The sequence below is a fragment of the Pseudopipra pipra genome, chromosome 1, assembly GCF_036250125.1.
Source record: "Pseudopipra pipra isolate bDixPip1 chromosome 1, bDixPip1.hap1, whole genome shotgun sequence".
In the NCBI taxonomy this organism is placed as follows: Eukaryota; Metazoa; Chordata; class Aves; order Passeriformes; family Pipridae; genus Pseudopipra; species Pseudopipra pipra.
In genome coordinates this window covers 81,484,020-81,504,189 of record NC_087549.1, presented here as the reverse complement: position 1 = coordinate 81,504,189, position 20,170 = coordinate 81,484,020, and positions in this window count along the sequence as shown.

Genomic DNA, 20,170 nt, shown 5'->3' with positions numbered 1-20,170 from the left:
TGGGCAGTTATACAGTGACTGATTCTGACCAATATATAATTGCATTGAATACAAATACAAATGTAAAGCTTAAAGAAAGCATAGATGAAAAGACTCATTTTACACAGTGTTGTCCCATCGCAGACTTTATATAATGTCAACGTGACTTATCTTCTTCATCTTGATGCTACTTAGTCTTACAGACATCTATTTTAAAAAAAAGCCCTGATGGAGTAATTAAATTCACCTGACATGTCACCTCTCAAGAAAAAGGCTAATATGTTTCGCTTTCATTGGTAATGAACATGTACTTACAATCCCTACATGCTAATATTAACACAGATGCTTCATTGTATTCGTTCCTCTAAAATAAAGTTCCTGCAAAACTCCAAAATTTACTCCTTCTTTTTCTGAGGCACTGAGATACACACAGAGGCCACATTAAAGCAACAGTATAAAGTAAGATTTCTTCTCCAACCCAGAAACAAAGATAGTTGAGCAAAGGTGCTTTTACAGAAGACTGACAGGAGAGATTGTGGTGTGAAACAGACACATTTCTGATTTCAAACCTTTTTTTTTTCCTGTGGTATCTTGCTCTAGTTGACTAAAGAATGTTTTAACTAGATTTTAAATTACTGTAATTTTCTGTCTTTAAGGGATTTTGGACAGTACGGGGTTTCTATCAAGTCCATCATGGTTAAAGAAATTAAAAGTTAGAGTCCAGAGAAAAGTAGTATCCCTTGTCCCCACGATTCTGTTTAGCACAGTACAGAGTAACAGCAAAAGCTGTCACTGGAGGGCCAAGGCATAACTTTCCAGCTTACTCCCTTTACATTAAAAAACCCCAACCAAGCAACCAACCAAACAAAAAAATAACCCCAACCACACTAATCTGACCACAAAATGTCAAAAAGACTCATAGAGAGCATGGGAACAGAATCAATTCCCATCAGTCACAGAAGGGAAGGTCAAAACAGATGTGTGAATGCAGGTCTTCCTGGCCCTGGGGTTAGCAACACCACTGCAGGAGAAGCCATCCTCTCTGCAAGAAACATCGTGTAATGTTGATTGAACATCTACACTGTAGAACACCTGCATTTTATAGTGTACCATGACAGATTTTTTCACCTGACTTTTATCACAAAAGCTTGATTTTGAAGCCTTTGTTCCCTTTATTATTTGCTTTTTGATTAAACATCACCCATTGTTATATATTCTGAGAAATGGTGGCCCTGCAGTGGTTGTAAATCAATAGCAAGATGTGGAGGAATAGGAAGGGAAAGGGAGAAAAAGAAAAGTTTCCTATAGTTAAGTGAGAAAGAAAGTTAATAAAAATAGGTCAGGCAATTTCAGCCCTTTTTCATATGAAACAAATGGGCTAATCTTAAGTAGGAGTCACACTTTAGGATCTTCAGTGTATCTGAGGCTCATCAGGAAGTGGCATATAAGTAGCAATATAAAAATCCTTTTTCATTGATATCAGGAAGTTTGCAGGATAATAGATTATCCTGCAAAGAATTTGTCTTACATCTGACTTTTACCTAGGATTGAATAAATATTGCTGGGTCATGTACTCAGCAATGATTAAGCTGAAGAAGCATATATGAAGATATCAGATTTTTTTGTAGAACTGTAATCTAAGTGGATGAAAAAAGAAAAGAGAAGGTGAGAGATTTTTTTTTCAACTCAAAGGACAAGCACTTTAATTGTGTACTTCCTAGAAGCAGAACCTTCCATAATGTAATGAAATTATGTTTGAAGTAACTCACTTACAAAGTCTACAAATTGAAGTCGTACTGAAACTCCTACTTATCTGTCTGCTGTAATTAAACTCATCATGCAATTGTTAAAAAAAAATAAAGAAAGTATTTGAAATACAGAAGGAGAAGAAACTTTCAGATTCAGGCAGATAAATAGAAGACATTCACAGTGTACAAAGTTACAATTCAGGAAAGATTTTGCTAGTTCTATTTGGATCACAACTATAGCAACTGTAGCATGTGTCACTGCCTCTAATAGTATATGGGTTTAATCAGAGCACATAGGATGCCAGATGGGACTGGGGGAAGCTGTCAGCAGAAGGAAACTATGCTCTCTGATTTTTGCATTCCTGTGCAAAAAGCCACTATTGTCAATTGTTTTTATCTGTAAAACCAATGCTTTTGTTATAAATCTTGGCATGATATGGGATTACAAAGCCAGCAAGCACCAGATGGCTGAAGAGATTCAGGCCAGATCTAGAGCTTCCTGCCAGCCCTGTTTCAGCAATCAGGACTATGTAGTAATACGTTCCATGTTCAATATGTCTGGGTGAGCAGATGCTCCTCACGTGTAGACACAGTAAATACACTGCCAAAACTGTAGCATGACTGTTAGTACAGCTGCCTGATGAAGGTAAGAAAGAAGATTATTTGGACCAGTGCAAAGCACAACATTGTTGGAGTAGATAAAAGTTGTAATCTGCTATGCCAGTTTTGACTGAGTTAGTAGCTGGTATAGGATGTTTTGTATTTGTGACCAAAAGATTGCTGATAACATAGGGATATTTTGATTATCTCTGATTTGTGCTTACACAGTGTCAAGGACTTTTCTGTTTCTCATCTCATCCCACCAGCAAAGAGACAGTGGGTATACAAGGAGTTGGGAGGGGACACAGCTGGGACAGCTGATCCCAACTTACCAAAGGGATATTCCAGACCATATAGCATCATATTATCATGCAAAGCTGGAGGAACTAGAAGGAAGGAGGCGGCATGTTCAGAGTCGTGGTGTTTGTCTTACCAAGTCACTGCTACTCATGATGGAGCCCTGCTTTCCTAGAGATGGCTGGACACCTATTGCCCATGGGAATTGCTGAGTGAATTCCTTATTTTGCTTTGCCTGTTTGTGTGGTTTTGCTTTACCTGTTAAACTGTCTTTATCTCAACCCACAAGTTTTCTCATTCTTACTTTTCTGATTCTCTCCCCCATCTTGACATGGGGGGAGTGAGCGAGTGCGAGGCTATGTGGGGCTTAGTTGTTGGCTGGGCTTAAACCATGATATCTGCGATCAAAAATTAGCCTTAACATAGGCATTGCTTTGCATGGTAATGAATATCAACACCATGTCAAAACTACTTTAGCATTCATTAAGCAGCTGCTAATATGAAATTATGTCTTCACTCAAACAGAAGAAGAAATTACATTGACCACTGAGAGAGCCGGCTTTTCCCCAAGACTAAGGGCCAAAAGAAAGATTAAAACCACTCCATGGTGAGCCCACCCACAATCTTGTGAGCATTTTCTTCAAGAACATGAAATTGAAGTTACCTAAATCCTTTTAAGGCTCTTTTGCCTCATCTACTTACATGCAAATAAGTTGAAATGAAATGTTTCTATTGCCCTTTTTGTGTTCTTGTGGTTCTTGATTCCATGATCTGTGAGGATAACAGATTATTTCTCTTTAATAGAAACAAAAATAAAAAGTCACTTCTCTGAGAGTCAGGTTGTTGTGCTATGTAACTACATAGTTCTTGACCAATGATAAACACCAGCACAGTGAGCTCCTGTTTATCTGCAATATGAAGTCCACCCTGTAGCTGAAAATTTCTGAGGAACTTCAGCTTTTCCTTGCTCTTTCCTTGTCTTCTTCACAGAACCCCATTTATGCCCTTGTAGATTGCTGTTAGGAAATCTTGTGGGAAAGGTACAATGAGGGTAGAGAAGATAAAGGGAGAAAAAGTACTGAGTACCAACTAGAAGCATCAGCCATGAGACTTGAAATGATTCTTTACTTTTGTGTTTGTTTATTAGAATCATAGAATATTCAAGTTGGAAAGGACCCATAAGGAACATTGAATCCATGTTCCTTACAAGACTACATTAAACCGTAGAACTAAGAGCACCATCCATACACTCCTTCAACTCTGGCAGGTTTGGGATCATGACTATTTCCCTGGAGACCCTGCTCCAGTGAATATACACCCTCTCCATGAAGAACCTTTTCCCAGTATTCAATCTGAGCTTCCCCTGACACAGCTTAATTCCATTTCCCTATGTCCTATCACTGGTCACCAGACAGAGATCAACACCTCCCTTTTCACTGCCCTTCTCGAGGAAGGTGTTGACTGTGATGAGTCACCACTCAGCCTTCTCTTCTTCAAGCTAAACAAGCCAAGTGTCCTCATCTGCTCCTCCTAAATCTTTCTCCATCTTGGTCCTCCTCCTCTAGATACAACCTGATAGTGTGATGTCCTTCTTATATTTTGGAACCCAAAACTGCATACAGAATTTGAGGTCAGGCCCCACCAGTGCAGTGTATAGTGGGGCAATCACCTCCCTCAGTCAGCCAATGATACTGTGCTTGATGCACCCCAGGACATGGTTGACTGTTTTGGCTACCAAGGCCTACTTTTGACTCATATTCATCTTGCCATTTACCAGGACCCACAGATCTCTTTCTGCAGGGCTGGTTTCTATCCTCTTGTCCCTCAGTTTGTATGTACAATAGAGGTTTCCCTGTCCCAGGCGGAAAAGCCAGAACTAGCTCTTATTAAATTTCATACAGTTGGTGAATGCCCTGCTCTTCAGTCTATCCAAATCTCTCTGTAACATCTCTCTACTCTGAATGGAGTTAACAGCTCCTCTTATTTTAGCATCATCAATGAACTTACTTAAGGTACATGCACCCAGATAATAGATAAAAATATTAAAGAACTTTGGCCCCAAAACTGAGTTTTGAAGAATACCATTTGTATCTGGCTGCCAGTCTGACGTAATGCCATTTAGCATCTTTCTTTGAGCCTGGATCCATCAACCAATTGCTCACCTAATGTATTATGGACATCAAACACATTTAAGCGACACATCCAACTAACAACAAGCTGTTTGTTTCAGAGGTTTCTGAACTGAGCAGGCAGAAAGAGGGGAGGCTGTTTCATGTCCCCAGATATAGTCAGAAGTAATACTGAGTGCAAAATTTGATAGATACAGGCACACTGTATCCAATATGCACAAATATACAGAGCTGGCAGCAAAAATTAAGACAGAAAAAAACCATCATACAAATACAGAAGGCAAAAACCAACTAATCCCCTTTTGTGGCCATTCAGGATTAAGGTCCATTAGTAAGAAACATATACATTTATAATGTGTGAGTATCCATATTATATATTTGTATATGTCCTACCTACTAAGAAGAGTAGCTGTCCCAAACCACTCAACTTGTCTAGCAGTTGCTTCTTCTAGCAGCTGACTCTCAGACCACATCACTGTCCCTGCTATTCAGCACAGATTTACGGCCACTCCAATAACTGGCTCCCAAGTGACTCATCCTGCTCTCTGAGTATCCCAACTTGATCCTGGCTGGTGATCATGTGCTGTCATACATACACACATAATGTGCACATACTCTGGTCGCTGCAGCCACTAACACCACAGACAGACAGGCCCTGGGCTTCTGAGCGCTGGTCCCATGACTGTTGCCAGTATTTATACACCTGTACACACACATGCACAACAATAGAGAGTCTCACAGTCAGGAAAAGAGCTAGAAATGGCAGTTAAAAAGAAAACAGGATGGACTATGTTTATCAGGCATAGAGCACATCCAGACCAAGATACTGCTCACCTGTTTATACATCACCAGCCTCTTTCGTAATTTTATGCCTTTGCCCCATGCTTGCTCCTGGCCAAACACTCTGACTTTTCTTGCTTGTGATTCTTCCTAATGTGACACCTGGACACTGATGTCTATGGATTTTTTGGAATTTTAGCTTTTTGTAGATTTTAGAAGTAGCTGTATTATATCCCTTACCCTTAGCACAGTAGTTTACATATTTACCTGTGGTGGTTTGAGACCACCACAAAAATCCAAAATCCAATTTCCAGGCTTCCCCCACCCCTTCCCAATATCTTATCTCAACACCAAAGAGAAATTTTCAGGTAGACATGTCCATGGGGGAAAGGGGAAGTATATACATTTATTTTACACAAATAAATACTATACAAGCTAAAAACAACTATATATATATTGTTACACATTTCTATCAGTCCCTTTAAGACTCTCCCTTTAGCTTTAGTTCAGGAAAAGCCCTTAGGCTGATAGGTAACGCAGTCTTTCTCTCGTGGGAGTGTTCAGGGAACCGGAACACTCCCCCCCCACCAACCTCCAGCTGTTTGCTGAAATCCTTTCTTCCTCACGAAGTCCAAGAAGATAGCTCTGAGTCTGTCCTCCCTGGTTCTGTGTCAGTCTCCGCTGTGTCATTCTCTCTCTCACTCTCACACCTCGGTTCGTAGGCTGCTGCAGTGTAGTCAGCTTATCAAACATCCTCCAAGTCAGTTTTCAGCTGCCCCCAGTCAAACCTCTGTAGGGCACCCACTGAGCCTCTCTCTGGCCTGTCTCCAATTTCGCCTGGGGTTTTCTCCCTGGCGCCGAGCTGCTTTCATTATCAGCCTGTCTTCTTTGGCTCAGCTTCAAAATACTAAGCCTTGCATCCACTCCGACTAACAGTGAGAGGGAAAAGCCCCCGCTCAGCTTTTGCTACAGGTGTTCGGTCCAGTTACGAACTCTGGTCCAGTTACGAACTCCCGAGCTCTGCAGTCGGGCTGGAAAGGAGGGGGGGGAAAGAGGGCCTGGCCTCCTCACAAGGAGCTTGGCTCTCTCTCTCCCTCTTACCTTCAGGTGTTGTGAATCCCTTCCTTCACAACACACACTCACTCCAACGCTGCCTCCAACCCTGGCTTAGGCAGAGTTGTGGGATGCAGGGCCCTCCTTCCCCGCCAGAGGGGGAAGAAGGAGGCCCTGCCACTCCTGGCCTTCTAGACCCACACACAGCAGCAGACACAGACTGATTGCCAACAAATTCCACCGATTGTGTTTATATGATTTTTCAGCAGGAGCGAACAAGACAAACGGTGATGGGCCCTCCAGGGAAAACTGCCCTGGCACCCAATCACCTCTGGGCCTCCCCGCTTCCAGGGGAAGCAATCTCAAACTATGACATTACTCAACACTGTTACCCCATTCCATATCACTCCCTCAAAATTCCATTAGCTTGTTTAGACTTCCCTCAAGGTAGGCCTTCATTCTGTTTAACAACATCTACACCCTGGCTTGAACAACAAGATACCACACAGGCAAAGCGACCTTCAAACCCAGAACTTTGGAGAAGCTCCAAGGACTGGACATGCTGTGATGAAGAGGAAGATCAGGAAGAGGGGGAGATGATATACTATCCCAGAGCCCCCTGCCTCAACTTCCAGAGGGGTGTGCCAGGGGAGGATCTGGGAGGTGGATAGATCTGGGATTGGTTGGAATAATACCTTAAATTGTGGAATCCCGTGGACACGGGAGGCTCATCATATGTATTCCTGTGGACCTCAGGCCTGAAATTAAAGGACCTACTCTCTTTATCTTATACAGTAAATTGGCCCGGAATCTCTTTTTCTGCGGTCTCTTAAGGCAACACACTATTGCTGAGGCTCTCCTAGGACAAATCTAAGAGGATCTAGGGCTCATGTCCCTTATTGGAGATCTCCCGCTTGTCACTGTGCCTCTGTGCTCCTTTCTGTGTCAGGATGTAACTTAAATCACATAAAGACACTTTTTAAACTTAAAAAATACAGGTTTGTGACTATAGTGATGGTTTAGCAAGTCCAGACTAAGACATGTCATAATCCTATAATCATTTTAAAGAACTTATCATGTTGCCTGTGTCTCCAAGCTGTTTAACAAAGCTACTATCTTTTGTTACCACTAGCTTTAGCCACACTTGGTAGGAGATGTGGAGATACTGTGGAAACACCAGATATACTCTTTACCTAAAACCAGTGTAATACATTGAATTTCATACAGAAACACACTTGGACATGTATATGCTAATCTCCTTCAATAAACAACTGAAATGTTTAAGACAATATTTCTCTTGTGCATTACATAATAGTACAAGGAATAGCACTGTTTCAGTAACAAGTTCAGAAGGGAAAAAAGTCAGAAAATCTTATTGGGTTCTCTTTGCAACTAAGAATTAAGCTGTGAGGGTCTCCACTCATTCTTATCTCCTGCAAAAAAGTGGAGATGATATACTATCCCAGTGATGCTTTAATAAAAAAGGTAGCAAGTATGCATATATTCCATTTAATTCATCATCTTCTTTCCACCAGAATATAATTCAGGAGGATGAATGTCCTGTTCTAGTCAAATGAAATATCATTTACAAAGCTTCTTATGTACCTTATCTCAAGGGACGAGGCTCTTGCAAGGAGAGGCTTTCCGTTGATTAAGCCTTAGAATATTTAAGGACAAAGACAAATGCATTTCATGTATAATTTGCATTACCAAGACTCAGAGAAAATCCAGAGTCTTATGTGGCTTAGCTAATACCTAATGCAAACAAATTTTAAAATTTTCATTTAATTATGTGATTATTCCATACTAGGAATTAAAAATTCCTAGTAAACTAGACTAAAAGATGTGATTGGTGTCTTGTTCTTATACTTTAAACAATCCATGTATGTTCAAACATTTCATACTATAAAGTATGAGGAAGCATTTGAGGCAATAGCACAGCACAATGTATGAGGAAACATTTAAGGCAATAGCACTGCACAATGTAGGTGAGACATAAGCCAAAGATTGTAATCCTGATTCCACTGACACCTTCACGTCCAAAAGATCTGAAGCTTCACCCAGAGCATTCAAGAGTGACAGAAGGTCTTTAGCATATGCTTTTCAAAGTATCATATGCAAGTCATCACCACACTGTCATGTCCTTGGTTATCTTTTTTTTTAAACAGGTCCCACTTATGAAGACTACCAAAAGGTAATGGAGAGGAAATAGCTCCCAAATGTTTAATGAAATCTCTCTTTCGTGGCCCTGGAGACCTCTAGGCTTTCCAACAAGGCAGTGGCATTCCAATGGCAGAACATTTCAGAGAATACAGGGACCCTGCTATGACACATCACCCTTCCTGTGGGCCCCATGCATATCAGAAAGCCTACATATAAACAGCTAATTACAGAGTCATGCCCAGATATCTCCACTGTTCATCTTTACTGCTTCTCAAAGTTCCCACTAGCTAGCCTCAAATCTGACTTCCTCTCATTTTACAGAGGTACAGCATTTTTTTATTAAAAAGCCTTGACTGGGCTACATGTTTGCATAAAATAAGTGTCATCCAGATGTCATCCATCCTATTTCCTTCAGGAAAAAAAATGTTAAATAAATAATTATCGTCAGTGTTGTGTAGCCTCAGGGAAATATCTCCCATAGTTTCTCATTGAATTTGGCTTCTTTCTAGTTAATTGGAAGAAAAATAAGTGTCTAATACGTTTTTTAGCAACAAAAGTGGCTTTACATTTCAAGAAGTTCATACAGCATGTGATTACACTCCTATTTAATTAAGATTATTTTCCCATTAGGGAAAGGATAAAGCATAGAATGTCACCATGATTCAGAAAAATAAGTGCATCAAACTCATACATATGGATCCTAGAGCAACATTAATGAATCTTTACAATTTTTTTGAGAACCTTAGTGCTACTGGACTAATAGCACCTTGTTTAATCTGTAGTTCTGGAAGTCAATGGACCAGTGACAATTTCTACCAGCTGGGAACATGGTGCACTGTGTTCAAATTATTGCTTTCCATATCTAAACTACTGCCAAAATATATCTATCAAGAGCTTATGAAATGGTTTCAGATGATTACTACCACTCACAAATATTTTTAGGCAAAACTAACAAAAAGGCAATGTGACAATCATTGTTTGTTCATGTTAAAGAAATAAAAATTCTTTCTGTCTAATCTGTCTTTTAGGGAAATATTCTCAATTTCTATAAATCATTACAAATGCTGGTTAAGATGTATTATTTATGCCCTTTCATTTCTGCTTGGGCAATTTTGAGTTCAATTGTCCTTGATTTTCTTAATCTCACACATCAGCTTTTCTCAAAGACTTTTTTTTTTTTTTTTAATAATGGTACACTTGTGTCGTGATCATCATGTTGAAAAAATGGGCCAAAATATGACACTGATCAAAAATGCATTCCATGTTCAGGCAATCTCAGTGAATGAGAAAATTTTCAGCTGAACTGATGCTTACTTATATATCAGGAGATGTTTCTAATGCAGAACATCAACAAAGAGAATTGGAGAAGATGACGACAATCACAGATTACACTCTACAGCTTCATACAGAAGGCATTGCTGGTTCCATCGGCAGCAGGTTGAGAAAATTAAAGAGAAAGAATTGAAAACTGTAGCTTTATGTGCATCTTAAAAACTTTACAGTGGAATAAGTCGCATGACACAGTAGGAGAGCTTTGTAATAAGTACAATTTTTCAAAGAAATTCTGGTCTTAGCCTTAAAAACATTTGTATGTGTATCAGGTAAACACTGCCTATATCTATAATAACAAATTAAATTATGATGAGTCTTTTTCTATACATAGGAACCCAATCATTTAAGTTGCTAAAATAGTTCCTACCATTGTGTTGGCATAAACTGTCCCAAAAAATGCCCAAGCATGTTTAGAGAATTATCACATACTTTCATGCATTTTGTTTGCAGACATTTCTTACCTGTGAGTACCTTCTTTTGGATAGTTTATTGGGATGAACATGGGCTATTACCTGTCAGTTCATCTCAGGAAATGGCTGCTAGCATATTACATTTAATAATATGGTCATACACTCTATATTTCCTAATTTGTTCTTTTTCTTTCATCCTCAATTCGTCAGGGAGTAATCAAATGATCAACCTGTGTGTGTGTACCTGTAACATCCTATGATTTTCCACCAAATTCAAATTAATTATCTGAATGGCAAGTAAATCCCTACAAGTTTAATGAAAACTGAAAAAATCAGTAGAGAGGTAGGACATAAAAGTGCCCCCTTTTAAGTAAATATCAGCATAAGAGTTTACCCATCAGCGACAATGGAGAATCTGAATAACAGATCACCTTTAAGAAACACATTCATGTCAAATTTGGCTTCTTTTTCCTTTCTGCGTGCTGAAATGTTCATTGATTATTTGTTTCGGTATCTTTGAAAGAAGTAGATTTAGACTCTCTAATGTTTAATTCCCCATTTCATTCTCTCTCTCTATTCTTACCACCTCCAGGCATTTCCATCTCTCACACTGTTCAGGATTATTTCCAAATCAAGACATTCTTTGAAATTCCAAGGGAATGGCATTTGAGGGAGCTATAAGCTAATAACTAAGCTCTTGTGTAGATGGTCCTGTGGTAATTTAAGGGAAACTGGCAATGGCTGAGTCATGATTTACCCTTAAGCCAAATGGCACTGGTAGTCTCTGTTCTGTTCCAAACAAAGGGACTCAAATCTGATAGTCTGGGCATCCTAGTTCACAAATTATTCTTTATGGATTTTCTCTCATATCACAGAATCATAGCATGGTTTGGGTTGAAAAGAACCTTAAACTTCATCTAGTTCCAACCACCCTGCCATATCAGTACAACATCCCCTTTCACTATAAACCAAGTTGCTCAAAGCCCCATGCATACTCAGGGTCTATGAATGATGGAATCACATATAGAATGAATAAATAGAAAAGATAGCAAAAGGCAATCAACTTCATTTTGCTGTCCTAACTTCACCTATGTTGATCCTGAGAGACATTTATCTGATCTATTCTTAGAGATCTTCAGGAACAGAGGCTGCACAACCTGCTATTCACCTTTCTATCACCAGTGTTGAGTAACTTCTGAAATGCTTTCTGAAGTGAACGTCCACATTGCACTGTGTATCCTGGAGAATCTTATTGTTTCTGTCTTTCAATTATTAGCTCCTCAGAACTGAGTAACTGATTTTACTGGATATATTCTGTCTAAAGGATATTATAAATATCCTTAAAGGATATTATAAGTATCCTTTAAAGTTAGTAATAATGGGACAGTCATTATATTGTTATAAGTCCTGAGTAACTCCTGTAAATTTGCAATCAGAGAGCCATAGAATCTTTAAGGTTGGAAAAGATCTTTAAGATTACCAAGTCTAATCATCAACCTAGCACCATCAACATGTTTACTAATAAATCACATCCTCAAGTGCCATACTACCACATTTTTTGAACACTTCCAGGGATGGTGACTTTACCACTTCCCTGCTTAGTCTGTTTCAATAATTTACAACCCTTTTCAAGAAGAAATTTTCCCTAATATCAAACCTTCAGGGGAGTTTTAGGAGCTTCCCTAAACCTCCCCTGCTGCAACTTGAGGCCGTTTCCTCTTATCCTGTCACTCGTTACCTGGGAGTAGGAACTGACACTCGCCTCACCCCAGCTTCCTTTCAGGTAGTTGTAGAGAGCAATAAGGTCCTTCCTCAGATTCTTTTTCTCAAGGTTAAACAACCTCAGCTCCTTCAAATGCTCCTCATAAGGTCTGTGCTCCAGACCCTTCACCAACTTCATCGCCCTTCTCTGAACATAATCTGGCACCTCAATGTTCTTTTTGTAGTGAGGGGGTGGAACTGTTATAATGATTTACAAAGGTATAAATGAGAAAATATAGTGGCCTGAAGCTCTTGAATATCAAATTCCTTTCTATGCAACTACTTGAATGCATGTTAAGAAAACATGTCAAGAAGTTATAATTGCTATCAAAGTGCTGGTTTTTACCTAATTTACCTCGCTTTAGCTATTTGCTGTGAATGTGTTATCTATGGGCCCTTAGAAAAAGAAATTAGAAATGCAGATACGAAGCAGCGCAACACTCACATTTTGAGGAAAAAATACATTCAAACTGCATTTACTTTAGCCTCTGTGGGACGTTGAGATACTTGTCAAAGCCCAACAAGCTTACTGAGCTTCAATGATTCATAGGATTTAAATTAATTGCTCTGGGGAAAATCAAGTGTGCAGGAGACCCCACATGTCCCACCATCTAATTAAACGGATCTTTCTTCTTGATCATCCTCATGTGAATATGTAATAAGCCATCAGACCAGAATCATTTTGTTTACATATCATCTGCCAGTCAGGAAGATCAATGAGAGCAAGCACTTTATATTTATCTGTTGAATATGTTGCATATCATCTAACAGATTTCTTTATGAAGACTTGGATCTTCATACGCAGGCTGAGAAGCCTGGAGCAATTCTGAATTCTCTTAAGATACCATTTTCAACAGGGAGATAGATGCCCAAGTTAAAATACTCTAGGAAGATTAATTTTTGGACATAATAAACTGTTATATTCCATAGAATTATTATTGGTGTAGTCATGCTTCTTTCCAGAATTAGATATCATAAAAAATATTGCTTTATGCACATCCATACATGTAATAAAACCTTTATCTTTAGCACTATATTTTTAAACATGATACTATCAACGTCAGCTGTTTAACTAAGTGAAAGCAGACTATTCTCCAGCCAAATGAGATAAAGTAAAGTCATTTTACAGTGCCAGGGCAGTAGGATCTGTTCTGAAACAGCACTGCAGTAAAAAATTTTATTAATTTCATAAGTCAGACCTATATACATTAGCATATTTCTCTGTGTTTGAAAACTGTGGCTTTAAACTATTTAGAAAAAAATAGTTTGGGATAGGTCAGGAAGATAACAAATCTAATGCAGAATTTCATAAATTTCTAATTTTTTATTACTTTCTTATTTTTGATGAATCACTGTACATGGAGCTATGAACAGCTAATATTATTTGTTTTTGATTGCTTCTCCAACTGCCTTCCTATTTCAGCTTATTAGTTCAACTTTATTTCTGATTTTATCACCATCAACAGACTTTAAGCTGGTTTTTGATACTCTCCCCTGCTTTTTATATTCCCCTTTTCATATAAACAGGAGTTTTTCTCTTTCCCTGAACAGCCAAAATTTTCTCAAAGGCATGGAAATCCAACAAGTGAGGCCTCTTTTGAAGAAACTACAAAGGATTATATGAAGTATGAATGATACTAATTAGATCCTGTAACTTTAAAACAGTTTGAAAATTCGTGAACTTCTAAAGGCAAAATAATCTTTCTTCCTAGTTTGGCTTTTAACCCTCAGTGATTACTCTTTATTCTCTGCCTGAAACCAAAGAAATAAGTTCAGATGAATATACACATTATTTAGCATTTTTACTGGGGAGAAGTGCCAGCACTTTGATGTACACTATTGTTAAATTCTTTGCTTTGCTTTAGAAAATGTGACTTTTACACCAAACCTCTATTCCTGCTCTATATATCTTGCCTTGTTTCAGCATAGAGACTCAGCTAAACCATAGAATTTTTTCATTAGTAAAGAAATTTCTTTTAAGGGTACCTTATATTAATATCATTCAATAAAACAGGAGTTAAACTTACACATTTTTTCATACAAAACCAAAAGTATTTGTTCTCATCTTCTACTGGAAAGAGGAATTCTCTGACCTACACTAGACAGACCAGACTGGATGATCAATGTTCCCTTTAAAATACCTGTGCATTTGAGAAGACAGCTGAACTCAAGATATCAAAAGGCAAGGAAATGGTACAAATTAAAAGAGGAAAAATTTAGGTTAGATATTAGGAAGAAATTTTTTACTGTGAGTTTGGTGAGACACTGGAACAGGTTGTCTAGGGATGTTGTGGATTCCTTGTCCCTGACAGTGTACAAGGTCAGGTTGGTTAAGGCCTTAAGTAACCTGGCCTAGTGGCAGATGTCCCTGCACGTGGCAGGGTAGGTTGGGACAGATGATCTTTAGGATCCATTCCAACCTTTTAACATTCTATGATTCTATGAGTCTATGAAATATGTAGAATTAATACTTATATTAAAAATAATAGCACATATAGTCCATCAATGCTTTACAGCAGTCAGCATGAAGCAACGAGTCTTGGTGTCCTTTGGTGTCTTTCTGTTTATCTTCAGAGACTGATCCAGTTTACAGGATCAATCCAGTGACAGGCATTTATGGGCAAAAATGCACAGTAAGGAGATTCAGGAAAAATTTCCCCAAAATAAGAAATATTATATGACCATTTATGAAATTCTACATTATATCTATCTTCCTGACCTATCCCAAAAGCCTTTTATTTCTTTTTTAAATAGTTTAAAGCCACAATTTTCAAACACAGGCAAATATGCAATCTTTTTTTCCTGAATATCTTAACTGCACATTTTTCCCCATAGGTGCCTGTCCATTAAACTGGATCACACTCTGAAGATATATGGAAAGGTGCCAAGACCCATTGCTTCGTGCTGACTGCTGCCAAGCATTGATTGAATATAATTACTTTTCTCCTTCAAGTTAGATTTCTGACATCTTCCTAACAGTTTGCTCACTTAGTGCCACTTCAGAATCTGTATGACAAAAATGCATAAGCTCAAATACTTTTCTAAGTGTGTTTCTATTTCATGCTGCAGCCAAAAGGGAGTGAACAACAAAAGAAAAAGCAGCATTACCACAGCACTACTCACACCATATCTGAGCTGATAAAACCTGCTGAAAAAATGTACAACCTTCATACAATAACATATAGGACTATTTTTTCCAACCCAAAATTTTTAGCATCTGCTAAAAGTACGTAATGTAAATCATACTCTTGGATTTCAATGTTGGAAGATGTTTTTGGTAGCTCTGAGTTTCAGCTGCAGAGCCATTTATTTCTTGACTCTTAAATTTAGTCTCAACTGTGCCTCCTTTAGTGACTTCTTGCTGCTGTGACATTTTGAGTAAAATTTAACTTACTCTCAGCTCACTTCTTTTGATTTGGAACCTTCTCATATTACCTACCTATCTGATTGATTGGGTCAAAGTATCATCATTTTGCCTTTGCTATTCCAGTCCTCATTTGCTGATCTGAAGGAGCCTTCCAAAATCCCTATTTCACTAGCAGTCTCCTTGTGCATGAATCGTACTGGAGAAAGTTTTCCTTCTTCAAACGATTCCTAAGAGCATTGACCTGTGCTGAGTCCTATAAACTTCTGATTAACCTTCCTTTCAGATTTCCATTTTACTGTAGGCTTTTTTGGTGTCTCCATATTGGACCTGGCCTTTTGTGCTTACAGATTTGATCCGAGCAAGCGTGATATTACAATATGACCCCCACAAAGGACAATATTTAACAACAGTATTGATTTATACAAAAGAATTTTCATTCATTTTTTTTAATAACTTACTCAAGCTAGCAAAAATCAGAACAAGTATTTCTGTCTTTCTTACTCAATGTTTCTTCTAGGTACAGTTATCAAGATACACCATCATGACTTTGGCATTCTCAAACAAGCCAGACGTTCCATCTCCCTGCACCTGAGCTAGAAATGCCAAAAGGGTCACTGGCTCGTTCGTCTACTTCATGTTCATGATGAAGGTGAACACCATGAGGGGAAAAAAAAAAAATGGCCACACAGCATAAGTTCAGCTTAGTAAAAATTCATGGGAGAATAGGCATTTGCCTACATTTCCTGAACTGTGACTCAGATTTAAGGCCTAACAGGAGCCAGTCAGCAGCACTATAAAAACAGCATGCCCTGAAGAAACCTTGAAATAGAATTCAGTAAATAAGAATGTTGAAAATGAAACAGTTAAAGCAATTGAAATGTGTCAGTAAACCAGAAAACAATTGACACTAGGCTTAGAACATCTTATTATGCATGATCATATCCCAAATAACAAAATTAATTTTACACATCATGCTACTGCGTTTAAGTCAGTTACTGGTTGGTAGGTAGGAGGAACTGATTTAATGTGCACAGATTATTTCACAGATGTTTACTTAAGGGTTTTTTTCATCCTCCTGCTACCAGCTACTCTCAGACAGAATATTGGCTGTGGGTTAGATCCAGTAGGGCAATTCTTATGGCCTAATTTAACAAACATTAATTTATAAATGCATTGGATTTTTATTTACAGAAATTGAGATTAAATATTTATTTAAAGTTTTACAATAACTTTGCCATGGAGGAAAGTGAGGAATATTAAATAATGGCATGTAGCACGAAACTTTTAATTTACAACTCTAATCTAACTGAATACTATTTTTTCATTTAATTTCAGAATTATGTGAGTATAAAAAATCAACTTTGAGCTCACACAGTTTGTTTTAGAAGTGGAAAATATATATCCAGAGAACTCAGTGAAATGGTATCTCATTGTGTAGATACTCTACAAGCAAAGAAGACAGTCTCTGACCCAAATAGAAATATACACTACAGATGGAGGAGAAAATATGACTGCAAGTTATTTAGTACTATTATTTAAGTAAAAGTCTTGCCAACAGACTGCTAATCTTCCTTGAATAAATTTGTTTAATACTCATATTACTAGAGGGGATTAATCATATACTTTACAAGCTGCCTCTATAAAACACTGTTGTACACTTTCTCTATTCAGATATCTTCCAGCTCCCTCTTATAGTGCAAAAGCATGAATGAAAGGATCCTAATTACATAGTTATCACAGCTATGGAAATAATTGACTCTTTGCTTTATGCTGATGTCCCAGCTAGGGGGACAGAGATGGAAGAAATACTAATGGCATGTGTTGGGGCCACCAACCTGGTTTAAGTTTATTATGGCCATTTCCAGCTCTTGAGGGCAGGTTTCCCTCCCAAAGCAGTTACACCTGTGCAGCCCTGGGTATCTGTCAGATAGGATTTGACTGGTTATGCACTTAGAACCTACAAACCAGATGAAGTCTGACATTCACTGGTCTAGTTATAGGGTCCAACTATAGGTTCTGAGAGGTCCCTTGATCACCTGCATTTTTGATTCTAAGTCACGACTTTCCCAGAGATAGTACTAAAGGATCTTGAGTTTCGGTAACTGTTATGGGAAGATCTGTCTAAAGTTGTGATTCTTTGGGAAAATAGAGTCAAGATTCAGTGTATAAATGGTGAAGGGGATAATTCAAAAGAGATTTCTGATATCTGGAGTTTCTCATTGTGATGTAAACTAATCTATATACATTAAAATAATTAAATACAGAATAAAACTAAGTGATAATATATTATCGACATTGCAATAATAAGTACAACCCTTTATTACTGATGAGTCTAGCATCACTCTTTGTGATATTTTGTGTATGTAGAAAACAGAAGAGTCTTTATCTCTATATATTTTCCTGTCTGAGGAGAAAGATAACATAAGTTTGTTTTCTATAATATGTAGAATTTTGCTGGGTATATATATGCATAATCCTGTGATCTCAACTTTTTAGAGTGCCTTGAAAGTTCCGTTATATTATTTCAGTATTAATTGCAGTATTTCAATTAAATTTGATACTGAAGAACAAAAAGTTTATATAATTTGGTGATATTGATCTGGTAATTTTATTTCTGGTTTTAATCATTGTCAGCATATGACTGCCTTTATTATTTTCAATACAGGGAACAAGCTACTACAGTAGACCATGAATCAGAGTGCGCATCTAAGCACAACTAGAATGTTGTCTAATGTTTTGGCCAGAAATGCATAAAAATTAGTAACATTGGGCTCTCAGAGTTATTCCTCTCCCTTAAATGTTTATGTATGTTCAGATATATAAAACATATATATAGATATATATAGAGATGTATATATATACATATATAGATATATAAAACATGTTTAGGCATATAAACATATACTTATATATATATCTACACTTATATATGCAAAAAATCTATACATGTAGTTATATGTAAGTGTATATATAGTTATATATATGTACACTTATATATAACTGTATATATATGATACTTTCAAAAAATACACAATCCTGAATACACTGAGGACATTTCAGATTTGAAGATGTCATTTGGAAAGTTACCGGTAAATACCCAGATGTTACCTTCAATAAGAATTCAGGCATTAGTGGCAGTCTCTGACAAGATTACAGGTACTGAGGTTTCAATGGAAAAAATAAGACACATCAAACAGCTTTGTCCTATCATAATCTGCTTGTTTGTCTCCTTAATTTAGTCTAGCTGTTGCACTATATCTAAGATACAAAAATATAAATAAATAAATTCAAACTTAACCTGTGTTGAATTTAGGAAGATTTTGGATCATTCTGCTGGCCTAATGAATACTTTCTGTTGTAAAAATTTGAATTATGGAAATACTTAGTGGAAGATTAAATAAAAAAAAAATAAAGGCTTGTGTTTGGAGTGTATAACAGAGGATGAACACCCTTCACATTTAGAAGAGAAAAAAAATACTTAAAAGATATGATTGTCATACATTCTGCAACTCTGTAGGACTTCTACCTCGTGATAGATGTGTAGCCCTTCTGAAAATCAGAAAATAAGGGAAACCTGGTGTGTGTAAATTTGGGCTTTTGTGGGTTTTTTATAGTTTAATTTTGAAACGATACACAACATCCTTTGAATTATCAGAAGTCAGCTAAAAAAATCCACTGCCCTTTATCTCAGCCTTTCCTCCCTTTCATTCTAATGCTTTGATAAATCAGACTCATTTAGAGACCAGTGGGAAAAGTGGAATTCATGAGGACATCTCTTTATTTACAATCCCACATCTTCACACCCTGGCAGCTCAGTGCCATTCTTCAGAAATAAGACAGCAAAGAACAGATTGATTTTCTTTTTTAATTGCATCCCTGCCAAGACCCTATTGGCAGGAAAACAGAGGTATGGACCCAGGGTTTTTTAGATGCACTGATACAAGGCTATTTGTCAGAGATCAAATCTCCAGTGAACAGCTTGCTGCATCTTTTATTTCCAAGACTGTGATAATAACATAAAATTGATGTTGCATTGGTGTGCACTGAGACAGCAAAGAAAATTGCAAAGATATTTAGAAAAGTACAGCAAAGGACAGAAGGAGAAGAGGAAGGAAAGCTGATGTTTTTAAATAGCTTAAAGACAAATGTGTAATACTTTTCAAAATATAGTGCTGAACAATATGCTTTATCAGGCACAATGTAGCAAAACTAATTTGTGAACAGCTATACTGTTGATTTGTTTCTTCTAAAAGTTTAACTTTCTGTCTGTAGAATGGGATTTCAAGACATTAATGAAACTCTTCACACAGAGAAACATGGTAAAAAAAATGGTTTTCTAGATTTCAAGTAAGATGTTGCCATCTTTACCTAGGTGAAAAAAATCTACCAGCAAGAGTTGTTTTGGAGGGGATGAATGACTAGGGCCTCTAATTCTTGACAAAGTTTTCAAATAGAAAAGAATATTTTTAAGTTTCTTAAGTATTATTATAATAGTTAGAGCATCTTGTCAATCTTGAGAGCACTAGAAAGCCAAATGCCATGTTCCCTGGT